General features: G+C 42.4%; 1 protein-coding gene across 2 annotated transcripts in view; it reads left to right on the forward strand.

Annotated features, from left to right (window-relative positions):
• Nucleotides 1-13,353, forward strand: part of slc24a3 (solute carrier family 24 member 3) — a 119,206-nt gene that overhangs the window by 12,008 nt on the left and 93,845 nt on the right. The window lies entirely within an intron of this gene.

The raw sequence follows: 13,353 nt of genomic DNA on the forward strand, positions 1-13,353 counted from the left end.
ACAATTGAAATTGACGTAGGATGGATTTTTATTTGTAGCAGATTGTTGTTTAACATATATATCAACTATTTCTGTTAGTTCTCCTTTCAACTTTCACAGGTTTTTGTCACGATGCGGGGCTCAAGGGTGGACCCAAATGCACGACTCCAGAGACAGCAGACAGTACAGAGGAAACCTTTATTCGGTCCGAGGTCTGAGATCAGGTAGACAGTCCAAACAATTCGTAGTACCAGTACGAATGGGCTTACGAGGGTGGTCAATGAACAGGCGTGGGTCGGTGCACGGAGGTCAGAAGTCGAGAAAGCAGGAGTGCGGGAACGAGGCATGAAGAGCAACGATCTAGCAGAGTAATAGTCGTCCCCCGGGTCCTATATGTACTGGGTCTAATCAAAGGTCATGAGGCGCAGGTGTGCACCTTCAGATTAGCTGGCCACACCCAGCCCTGGCTGGAATCCAGGAGCATGACAGTTTTGTTCTGTTGTGTTCTAGCTCTCCCGGTCATGTTGTTCGTAACACTTGCCACTAGATAACCCTCACATGATGTTCTTCCTACTGGCTCCATGTGTGTCATATTTGGTGCAGGTGAACATAGATAATTGTCTTGTTGTGGGGTTGTTTTTTGTTTTTTTTTAGCAGAAAGCTGACAAATTGTTTGTATATGTCTGACTTCCGTCTTTTTGTTCACTCTGTTGTTCGCCCTCAGGAACACTCGCCAACAAGTTCATTGAATCTACACATGCTGACAAATTAATAGAATTTGAGCTTTGTTGTGATAGATGTCATATGCAAAATGTTGACTAAGTTTTGTATGTGGGCCATGTTTTGTATTAAATTTCACTGTAAAGATTAGTTCCAATTGTCACTCCCTCTCCACAAATGTGCCCAGGCAAATTCATCACCAAATCCAAACCCTTTTCCTGTACCGGCAGTGTTGATTCCGGGATCCACAGTGACATAAAATCAGAAAGGGGGAAGAAAAGATTCCAGAACTGCAGCAAAGATTCTAGAGTTTATATCTTCCTTTTTCTATTCCAACATTCCTTCACATACTTTCTTCTTTTTCTTTCTTTCTCAACTTATTGTAAAACAATGCCCTGCATAGGTCATTTGATTATGTGTTTGTTATTGGATTGACACATTATTCTTTTACCAATAATATCCAATATATTTTTGACTCAGAAAGCATTGTTGACTAAAATTCAGTATTTATTCCTGGGCATTTATAGTGCCGTGAAAAAGTATTTGGCCCCTCCGGTTTTGTGTGTTTTTATCACGTCCCATCGGAACGAGAGTAGGACCCAAACGCAGGAACTCGGAAGACGCAAGGTAGTTCAAGAAGAGACACATTTATTATATACAGAGGTAGGGGATCGAGCAAGCAGTCCGGTGCAGCAGTGGTAGTTGGGACGTCGGGCGAAGAGAGCAGGTGAGCGGACAGGCAGGAGTAGGTACACAGGAGAACAATCAAAGCAGGCAGAAGTAACGAAGGAGTCAGGCTTACAAGGTTGGTCGGAGAACGGATGAAGGTCGGTACACAGGTTCAATCAGGGATACCAGAGCAAACGAACGGGACATGAAGCTCAACGAACCCAGGAACAGTCGTCATCGGGGTCATATAAATCCACAGCATAATCAGGCTGCATGAGGCGCAGGTGTGCACCTTCCAATCAGCGCACCTGCGCGGACACCCGCACAGCTCGTGCTGAAGCGGCAGGATCGTGACAGTTTTGTTTTTTTTTTTTTTTTTTCAAATTGGTCATTCTCATCCCTGCAGTTAAGGTCAGTGTTCATGAATCTACCATAAGAGAGAATATAAAGAACATAAAGGCTGATCTCACATTTGTCACAAAACATCTTGAGACTTTTAGAAATACATTTTGTGGACTGCCGAGTCAAAAACTGAACTTTTGGGAAGGTGTGTGGCCCGTTACATTTGATGTAAAATTGGCACAGCATTTCATAAAAAGAGGATTATGCCAACAATGAAGAATGGTGGTTGCTGAGGTATGGTGTAGGGCTGCTTTGCTTCCTCAGGACCAGGACAAGTTGCTGTGATTCATGGAAAAATAAATTCTGCTGTGTAGCAGAAATTCGGAGAACGTAGGCTATCAGTTTTTCCCCTCAAACTCAAGCGCTCTTGGATCATGGACAATGATCCGAAACACACCAAGTCCACCTCCGAATGGCTTTAAAAAAAAGGTTTTGGAGTGGCCAAGAGAAACTCCGGATTTAAATCCAATTGAGATGCTGTGGTGTGACCTAATATGGGCAGTTTATGCCACAAAGCTCTCCAATTTGGGGAAGTTGAAACAATTCTACAAAGAAGAATGGGACAAAATTCCTCCAAAGTGATGTGAAAGACTCAACACCAATTACTGGAAACGCTTGATTTCAGTTGTTGCTGATAAGGGTAGCATGGTCCATTTTTAGGTTCAGCAGGCAGTTACCTTCTAACAGAGGGTCAGAAAGGTTTGGATTTTTTGGGACCTTGAGAAATTGAAATGTCATTTAAAAACTGCTATTTTTTATTTCTCTGGGTGATGATTAAAATTGGTTTGATGATTTGAAACATTTGTGTGCAATAGATGTGCAAAAAACAAAAAAAAAAAAACCAGAAATCAGGAAGGGGGTGAATACTTTTTGTGGTACTGTACTTATAAAGATATACTGTATCGATATACAGTACTATATGGGTATATGGATATCAAATTCTGAGAGTGAGCATTATTTGTAACAAAAGACCAAACCATTTGGTGGGGAAAAAGTATTAGACTGTAAATACACAAATATATATTAAAGTGAAAAAAAAACTGTCACAGTTTGGTGGTTCTCTCGCCTGACTTCAGGCAGCGTGGGTTTTGTTCCCACTCAATGATGACGTGAGTGAATATGAGTGTGAACAGTGGCTGTTTCTATAGCGATACTATCCAGCGCTCCATGACCCTGAAGAGTCTAAGCGATATCTTCTTTTTTAGCAGGTAAAATGTATGTTGTATAAGCAGTGTTTCCTAACCTTCATTGAAGCAAGGCACCCATTTTTACACGGTGTGAAATCTGGGCCTGTTTAATTGAACATTTAGATAATATACTTAAAGGAGGCTATGACTTGTCACTATTGAATATTTTGAGAACTGATTGTTTCATTGATTATTCTATCAATTAAACTGGAGAACAATTTGGAAAAAAAATTGTGAGATAGATTTTCATGCTTATTGAAACCAAAAACTGACATGGTGCTTCCAAAATTGCAGTTACTTTTTTTTTTCTGGCACATCAAGTTTTTTCTTCATAGTTTAACCTTCAGATGAGCAAAATTACACTGATTAGCTGTAGTAAGACCTGCCAGATAGTTATGATTGGTTTCATCTACAGCTAAGTGGCAAAATGTTTGTGCAGTCACAATTGAGAAATTGCAGTGGGAGGTGTGTGCAGCTCCCAGTAGATCAGTACTTTCAATATCTGTAAACAGAAAGCTAGCATCGTAGGAATTAAGAGGATTTGTCCAATATCTTTTGTAAAACATTCATCGATTCATCCTTTTTCTGTACTAAGTAGCCTGACTGGGGTCGTAGGTGTGCACGAATCTATCCCACCTATTTTCGGATAAAACGCGAGGTACACACTGAACTGGTCCTCACCCAATAGCAGGGCACATATAAACCAATAACCATTCATACCACACGTACGGGCAGTTAACAAAGGCAATGGGAAGTGTGTTGTCAATTAACCTACCATGCATATTTTGTGGATTTTCGGAGGAAACCGGAGACTTCAGAGAAAACCCACGGAAGCACCGGCAGAACATGGAAACTCCACACAGGCAGGGCCAGGATTTGAGCCCTGGTCCTCAGAACTGTGATGTATTTGGAGCTCCAGCAAACCACTGTCAGAGCCATTATCCACAAATGGAGAAGGAAGAGAACAGTGGCAAACCTTCCCAGGAGTGGACCAGATGTGCAAATAAGTCTCTACCCTACTACCTTTGTTAAACATAATCGTGTTCAATAAACATTGCAATCATACCAGTTTCTTTCATATTTCATTTTATGTGAATGTTTGAAAAGTTTTATAAAACCAACACACATCTCTTAAATACAGTATTTTTCACATTTTTTAAGAAAAAGGAACTCTTTAGTTAAAAAATATGATGTGCAAAAAAACTGAGCTCAGTTTTACGCAAAAATATTAAAAAAGGCTGTCACACCTAACTCAACAAAAATTGTGTTCCCAAGTGTTTGTGGTCATCAAAACAAATTTATTTTGTGTTAAATTTTATTGCAAAATATTTTTTGATAACGCTGTATAAACCAAATGCTTTTTAAAAAAATGAATATTGTTAAATGACTAAACAAAACAAAATAAGCAACAATTAAGCAATATCACATGAGAGAGAGTTATGTACACACCAACCTTTTTGAAGCATTACTTTTTAGGAATTGATAATGTGATGGGCGACTAGATTGATCTACAATTCCGAGGCTAAATATTTGCAAACCTTAAAAAACAGTGGTCCTCTTTGTTTGTCATGGGATTGGGCGAATTAGACAAGGCCTCGACTTTGCATAGATACATTAAGACCTCTCCCTCAGCGAACACGAATCCCAGAAAAGATACAGATGGACAGTGAAATTCTAATTTTTTTGGCCTTCACATCGAGATCATTAAGTAGCCAGTGTCCCCGTCCCGTGGTGATGTTTTCCTTTGCCGGTCTTTGTCCTGCTCGCGACCCATAAGCCTCTTGTCGATTTTAAGTGCGAGCTCAATGAGTGAATCCAGGTTAGTGGGTAGATCAAGTGGGACCAGCTGATCTTTGACAGTGGGAGATAACCCCTGAGAAAATTTATCTAGTAGTGCCCTGTTTTTCCTCAGACTCTCAGTTGCTTGAATGCAGAATTCAACTTCGTAAACAGATACCCTTTGTTTGCCTAGCTGCAGCGTAATCAAGGAGCTCACAGGCTCACGCTCTGGAGCGTCATATTGAAACACCTGGTCCATAGTCCTCATGAATGACGACCACAAACTGACATGTCTCCACGTCACGGCTCCATTCCCCATAGCTCACCCCTCCGCGCATGCCGTCAAATGGGAACAACAAATGTGATCTTCGCCCTTTGTGTGGGAAAGGTGGCTGCCTGCACCTCAAAGTGGAGCTTGTGCTGCATGATGATTGGCTTGATATTTCCAGACTGCTTGAGAACAGCTCCGGGTGACAGCAGTGAGCAGATAGCCGCATGTGTGGTGGGTACCAACATGGTGGCTGATTCGTAGGGGAATGGAAGTCCAGCGGTTGCCTTGGGTGCGCACTGGAGACATCCTTCTTCAGAATCACAATCAGCTGTAATGACCAAGTGTGTAAAACAAACAAGGAATTTTTCTCTGGCAGTCGGTGCTGCCCTGGTACGACAATAAGAACAAAGAACAAGGAACAACATAGCAACAAGAACAAATAACAAGAAACATTTCTGTTTATAGGAACTATTCTTTATAAGACATGCAAGATGTAAAATCTATATAGATAAGTGTGTTAACGGTGTCAATTGTGCAAAGGGAGCAGTTTAAAGAGACAAATCATGTGGTCTACAAAATATAGAAATAAATAAATAAACAAGTGTATATATATATATATATATATATAGAGAGAGAGAGAGAGAGAAGAGAGAGAGAGAGAGAGAGAGAGAGAGAGGAGAGAGAGAGAGAGAGAGAGAGAGAGAGAGAGAGAGAGACAGAGAGAGAGAAAGGGGGAGAGAGATTTAAGAATTCCAATACTGATTTGACCAGTAGGATGTGAGTGAGTGTCCTAACATGGCACAAGGCAGAAAAATAGTAGGTTCACAGATCAAGAATTTAATGACTTAATTACCAGAGGGAAAAAAAACTGTTCGAATACTTGCTACTTTTGACTTTCATTGATCTGTAGCACTTTCCCGATGGAAGGAGCTGGAAGAGCTGGTGGCCAGGATGTGGAGGGTCAGAAAGGATTCTGCCTCCTCTGGACCTAGTTCGTGTTGTGTGCAAGTCCTCAATAGTGGGTAGCGTGGTGCCGACAATCCATTCAAAAGTTTTGATTGTCCGTTGCTGTGTGAGTTTGTCCTTTTTTGTGCCAGCCCCAAACCAGACTGTGATGGAGGTACACAGTACCTATTCGATGACCGCTGTGTAGAACTGTCTCAGAAGCTCTTGTGACAGGCCGTGCTTCCTCAGAAGCCGCAAGAAATATATCCTTTGTTGGGCTTTTCTGAGGATGGAGGTGATGTTCGTCCCCCACTTCAGGTCCTCTGTGACTGTAATTCATAAGAGTGTGAAATTAGTGACGGTGGACACAAACAGTTGGACAAGTCAGGGGCAGCTGTGGTGAAGGTTGCCTCCTGAAGTCCACAATCATCTCTACAGTCTCTAAAGTGTTCAACGTCAGGTTGTGTTGACCACACCAAAACTCCAGTCTTGCCACTTCCTGTCGATACAGAGACTTGTCGCCGTCTTCGATGAGGCCGATGAACGTGGCGTATTCTGTGAACTTCAGGAGTTTGACAGTTGGATGCCACAAAGTGCAGTCGTTCGTGTAGAGTGAGATGAGCAGAGGGAAGAGGACACAACCTTGGGGTGCCCCACTGCTGATAGTGCATGTGGATTAGGTGGTGTCCCCCGGCCTCACCTGCTGTGTCCTGCCCGTCAGGAAGTTGTAAATCCACCGGGAGATGGCAGGCGAGACACTGAGCTGGAGAATTTTAGATGTGAGGAGTTCAGGGAAGATGGTGTTGAACGTAGAGCTGGAGGGGTACCCTCGCTGTCAAGATGTTCGGGAACTGGTTAAGCAGGCCGTAGAACTGTGAAGCTAGCTGCCCCATCTAAGAGCCTCCTGCTGTCTTCTGCAATAATATTTCTGAAATTCGAGAAATATAATTGCAGAAGACAGCAAGATGTTCATCTTGCTGTGCCATGTGTTGTCCTTGAGCCTAGAGGGGTTTGTGCATGGAGTCCAAGTCCACTGGGTCCATGTTGTGGCCAGTTTGTTCTGTCATGGGAAGAACACAGGGCTGGACCTAAAGTGCAGCACTCTGGATACAAGGGAGCAGGAGTTTTATTTGGTCCGAGGTCAGTGCACAGGTAGGCTGTCCAAGAAGCTAACAGTAGCAAAATCATGAGGCAAAGAGGCAAGGTCAAACACGAGGCAGGGTTTAGGATACAGGAGGTCATTTATGGGAACAAGGTTCTGCGAGAACGCAACAGCAAGGTACAATGATCTGGCAAAGGGAGAAGTGAAACGTGAGGCAATATATACAAGGAATAATCAAAGTTAACAATATGGAAGGCTGTTCCCAGCAACAGGTGCGCACGAGGCAGGGAGAAAAATACAACCATGACAGCTATACATTCAACTACAATTCAACTACAGGTTAGTCATACTAAGGTTCCAAGAAATTAATGGTTTTGCAAAATATTATATTCAATGTTATGTTTCCCATAAATTATTATTCGGTAACCAGTTTCATTTCAACATCGGAAAATAGTGAAAAATGATGATCATTGTTTTCCAAAGTGGAGGAACATATTTCCAAATGACTGACTGTATTTTGATATAAGGGAGGGAGGTTCTTAATGATGCAAATTTCACTATCTTTAAACGCTTTCTTGTCTAAAATAAACATCCAGACTTTCAAAATATGCAACCCTAATATGCAGAATATATAGTAGTTCACTGAGCAAATGTGCCTGTGTATGTGCCTTCTCCGCTTGACGAGTCAGGCTGTGACAGGTTGATTCGTCCAAAATGTGGGCAAGCCAAAGTCTGGCTGAAAATCAAATATTTAATCAGAAAACAAGTCTAAAATTACGACTGAGTCTATTTTAGATGGACATTTTATGCAGACATCTTTTGTAAGACCAGATAATGGATATGTGCCAATGTTCACAGACTAAGTGAGGTCATTTTAAAACAAACAGAATCGGTCTACTTTCATTGAGGGTAATGGCAATATATTATTATATTACATTTATATGATATATTAAAATATATTTATATTTGAGAGGCTGAAATATGAGGTTTTTTGGCAAGTGTAAGTCTAACAATGGCCACCAAGAATGAACCAATAATCAAAATCGATCGATTTATTTGATAATCGATTTGTTATTGATTACTTTTACCGCTTTAATTCTGCTCAAACCATTTTGATGTACCTTTTGCCATTTTATGCATTTTCTGCCTGTTAATATCTGTCATTGACATAGATGGAAGAACACAGAAAGATAGGAAAACCATTTACACTTATGGGGAATTGAGAATTTTCGAGATCCATGGTTTAGGAATATGTGATGAAGTAGAATGGAAGTACTATCTGGAGAAAATCCATAGAACCATAGGCAAAACAATGCAAAAAAATGCAAACCCATCACAGACTTAGTCAAATTTAGATAGACTTAGTCAAATTTAGATTTGAGGCCGAATACCTTTGAATATAAGGCAGAGACTCAGATCCTGCTGTCAAATATAGAGATGTAAATATTGTGTTGCTGTCTATGTGCGCATTTATTTCTAGCCAGGGTCACAAAAGGTTCACAAAGTATACACACTGACATTTGTTTCACAATAACTCTCAGCAAAAATTTTTTTTACTGCTCGAGGGCAATGGGAACAGTAAAACAGTATTACTCTTTGTATAAAAACCAGGGATTCTATAACATCGAAGAAAGACAATAGCGTGACATCACACCTTGCCGCATTAGGTGCGTGTGTGCTTTTTTTTTTTAAATGCAGGTTTATATACTACGATGGAGAACAAAAAATTGTAAACTGTTTGTTGCTATTTAATCTTTCATGTACTGGGTGAAATGCTTTAACATGTACCCATAATCATATATCTGGAGTATATGGCGTTGCTTAAAATAATGGGCAGTGATGAAAAATATTCAAGAGAGGAAAAATCAAGAGTATGCTTGGTTCTGTATTTGCTCTCTGAGTTAGAATTTGCATCCATCCAGCCCTCCAGCTGTCAAAGCGAATGCCAGCAGCTTTGATCACAAGCCTGCAAATCTCTGTAGCTTGCTCATATGCAATTCTTCTTGCTCAAATTGCTCATGCTCAAATTTTGTCCTCCCTCACACTCTAATCTAAATTCTGCATTTACAAATGGGTGCTTTGGAGTATATGGGGACATTTCGTATGTACTCCTTCAAAATTACTAAGTGGAAGAACTTGCAATGTAGCAGGGTGTTCAAATACTTATTTTCTTCACTGCACAACTTGCTATAAAACAGTGGTTTTCAAACTGGGGAGGACGTGGGGCTACCATGAACAGTTTTCAAAATTAAGTTACACACAGCAGATGGAGCTAGTTTTACTGCTGAGTACACAAGTACACAAGCTGGTGTGGGCTACCAACCATTGAAATGACATTAAATGATGAAAGATGTTCAATTTTAGTAGGAACAAGAAGTTCAGGTTTTTGTCTACTCCTGGTGGCTTGATAAACATGCCAGTGTCCTTTTTCAAATGTAAAAGTGACCACTACCGTGATTATTGAAAGGTAAGATGATGCGTATTTGTAGAAAAACTGTGTGTATGTATGGGAGGGGCTGAAAATTATTTCATCTCCAAAAGGGGGACTTTGCAAAAAACAAACCACTCCATTAAGCAGAAAGCCTTGTGACGAAAACTGGTTGATGGGCTTCCTGTGTGTGTAGCCACACTATAACTATGGGCCGATCACATGATAGTTTAAAGTCTAACTTGCTAAAACACTCATTTCATTATGGGTGGCCTCTTTAGACTAAAATTTAATCAATTATATATTTTATTCATACATATTATAATATTGATATGATTTGATATGATATGCAGGGTTGGCACTAAGTCATGAAACTTATTAAACAATTTAGTTAAACCTTATAAAAATCTCCTAGCCACACTTATGTGTACTTCGTCACAGCCTCACATGTTCTTTATGTGGCTATACCTTTAGCCACACTTAGCCAGTCGTCGTCACTGGGAAACCGTCAGGCTTGTAACAATATGGGCCCAGTCAAAACTACCTTGTCATCAATCAAGACTAGGACTGCATGATTTGGGAAAATATTCTAATCTCCAGGTTGTTTTCATTTTTTTTTTTTTTTAACAAATAGCGTTGGCCTCACAGTTCTGAGGACCGGGGTTCAAATACATCCCCCGTCTGTGTGGAGTTTGCATGTTCTCCCTGTGCCTGCATGGTTTTTCTCCGGGCACTCTGGTTTCCTCCCACATCCCAAAGACATGCATTAATTGGATTCTCGAAATTTCCCCGAGGTGTGATTGTGAGTGTGACTGTTGTCTGCCTCCATGTACCCTGCGATTGGCTGGCAACCAGTTCAGGGTGTACCCTGCCTCCTGCTAGACGACAGCTGGGATTGGGTCCAGCACTCCTGCGACCCTCGTGAGGATAAACAGCTCAGGAAAAGGGTGGATGGAAGGAATATTGCTATTTCAATGGAGCAAGTCCTCATCAACATCAAAAGTACAGGTTTTAATCCATTGAAAGAAAAACCCTATGATGAGTTAAACTAATGGGTTCAGGTTTCCCTTGCCTGGACGCGGATCACCGGAGCCCCGCTCTGGTGCCAGGCCTGGAGGCGTGTCATTGGACTTGCGGCCGCATGTCTTGGACTCTCGGGTGAAGACAGGGGCAAAGCTGTCAATTGATCACCATCTGGTATTGAGTTAGCTCCGATGGTGGGGGGAGATGCTGTTCTGACATAGCAAGCCCAAACATATTGGTATTGCTATTGAGGGTCTGGTGGGAACAGCTGGCAGATTCCCCTGTCAGAAGTTATTTTCACTCCCACCTCCGAAAGAACTTTGCTCATGTTCCGGCTGAGGCGGGGGACATTGAGACCGAGTGGATGATGTTCCGCACCTCCATTGCTAAGGTGGCCAACCAGAGCTGTGGTCACAAGGTGGTCGGTTCCTGTCGTGGCAGCAATCCACGAACACATTGGTGGACACCAACAGTGAGGGATGCCATCAAGTTGAAGAAGGAGTCTCACGAGGCAGCTGCTAGGTGCTGGCTGGCTAAGCAGAATGCAGCTTTGGTGGTCGCAGAGGTAAAAACCCAGGCATCAGAGGTTTGGTGAGGCCATGGAGAACGACTTCAAGATGGCTAAATTCTGGTCCACAGTCCAACATCTCAGGAAGGGGAAGCATTACACCACAACACTGTGCATTGTGACGATGGCCAACTGCTGACCTCAACTCGGGACGTTGTGAGATGGAGGGGAGAATATTTCAAAGAACTCCTCAATTCCACGACACGATTTCCCATGAGAAAGCAGAGTTTGGTTTCTAGGAAGCAGGCTCTTCTATCTCGGTTGAGTTCACCGAGTTGATTAAAAAGATTCTTGATGGCAGGGCCCTGGGGGATGATGAGATATGCCCGGAATTCCTCTGGATGTTGTGGGGCTATCCTGGTTGACATGCCTTTGCAACAACGCGTGGATATCGGGGGTAGTGCCTCTGGATTGACAGACTGGTGTGGTGGTCCCCCTCTTTAAGGAAGGGGACTGGAGGGTGTGTTCCAAGTACACTCCTCAGCCTCCCTGTTGAGGTCTATCCAGGGGTGCTGGAGAGGAGGGTCCACCTGGAAGTCCAATCTCAGATTCAGGAGGAAAAATGTGGTTTTGTATGTGGCCGTGTAACAGTGAATCAGCTCTACACCCTGGACTGTATGCTCGAGGCTGTATGGGAGTTTGTCCAACCAGTCTTCACGTGTTTTGTGGACTTGGAAAAGTCCTTTGACCGTGTCCTTCAGCGAGTCCTGTGGGGGTTTGTCGGGATTATGGGGTACCAAAACCCTTGATATGTTCTGTTCGGTCCCCGTACGAACAGTGTCAGAGTTTGGTCCGCATTACCGGCAGTAAGTCCGACTTGTTTCTGGTGCGAGTTGGACTCCGCCAAGGCTGCCCTTTGTCACTGATTTTGTTTATAACTTTTATAGACGGAATTATTTTATGGACAGAATTTTTAGGTTCTGTCGGCTTCATCAAGCCGTGATCTCCACCACTCACTGAAGTGGCTGGGATAAGAATCAGCACCTCCAAATCTGAGACCATGGTCCTCAGTCGGAAAAAGGAGTTGTGCCCTCTCTGGGTCGGAGATGAGATCCTGCCCCAAGTGGAGGAGTTCAAGTATCATGGAGTGTTGTTACTGAATGAGGGATGAATGGAGCGGGAGATTGACAGTTGGATCGATACAGCGTCTGCAGTGATGTGGACTTTGTATCGCTCCTTTCTGGTAAAGAGTGAGCTAAGTTGAAAGGCGAAGTTCTTAATTTACCAGTCGATCTTCATCCCTACCCTCACCTATGGTCACAAGCTGTGGGTCATGAAGGAAAGAACAAGATCCCAAATACAAAGTGCCAAAATGAGTTTCCTCCGCAAGGTGTCCGTACTCTCCCCTAGAGATGGGTGAGAAGTTTTTCATCCGGGAGCGGCTCAGTGTTGAGCCACTGCTCCTCTGCATTGAGAGGAGCCAAATGAGGTGACTGGGACATCTGATTTGGATGCCTCCCGGACGCCTCCCTGGTTAGATGTTCTGGGCACGTCCCACCGGAAAGAGACCCTGGGGACAATCCAGGACATGCTGGAGAGACTATATCTCTCAGCTGGCCTGGGAACATCTTGGGATCCCTCCAGAAGAGCTGGATGAAGTATCTGGGGAAAGGGAAGTCTGAAAATCCCTGCTAAAGCTACTGCCCCATGACCTGACCCAGAGAAGAGGTAGAATATGGATGGATGGATGGATGGATGGATGGATGGATGGATGAAAGAAAATTACAATCAGAATGGATATGGGGATAAACTATAAAAGTTTAAAACAAACATAAAACAAACTATCATGCTAATCCTAATAGTGCACTGAAAAAGTATGTGTAGAAGCAGTGAAAACTCAGTTGACCTTGACTTTACCTCAACAGAGTGTGAAACGTAACACTAAACTGTTCAGTGTGGCACTTCACCACATTACATACACTTTAATAGCCACAAGCTGTGACCTGACATGATATCTTGTAGTGTACATGCTGTCTAAATGTTTTCAATGTTAAATTATTATTTGGTGTCAGTTGATCACTGGAAAACAATTTAATTTCAGTCTCATCTAGTATGTTTTGTTTTTATCATTAGAGGTACTTGGGCTGCTGATTTCATGGCTAACCTAATCAATTATTTGCGTTCATTTTCGTACACTCATGAGATTAACGAGAGACAAAGAAGAGCAATGAATCCCCATCACAGCTGCCGCTTTGTCCAAATTAGGTGAACCCTTATTGTTTATTTTTCCTGCGCCTATTCACTGATTATTAGATTGATTTTCTATTCTTGATTTATTTT

This window comes from Syngnathoides biaculeatus, chromosome 12 (genome assembly GCF_019802595.1).
Source record: "Syngnathoides biaculeatus isolate LvHL_M chromosome 12, ASM1980259v1, whole genome shotgun sequence".
Taxonomy (NCBI): Eukaryota; Metazoa; Chordata; class Actinopteri; order Syngnathiformes; family Syngnathidae; genus Syngnathoides; species Syngnathoides biaculeatus.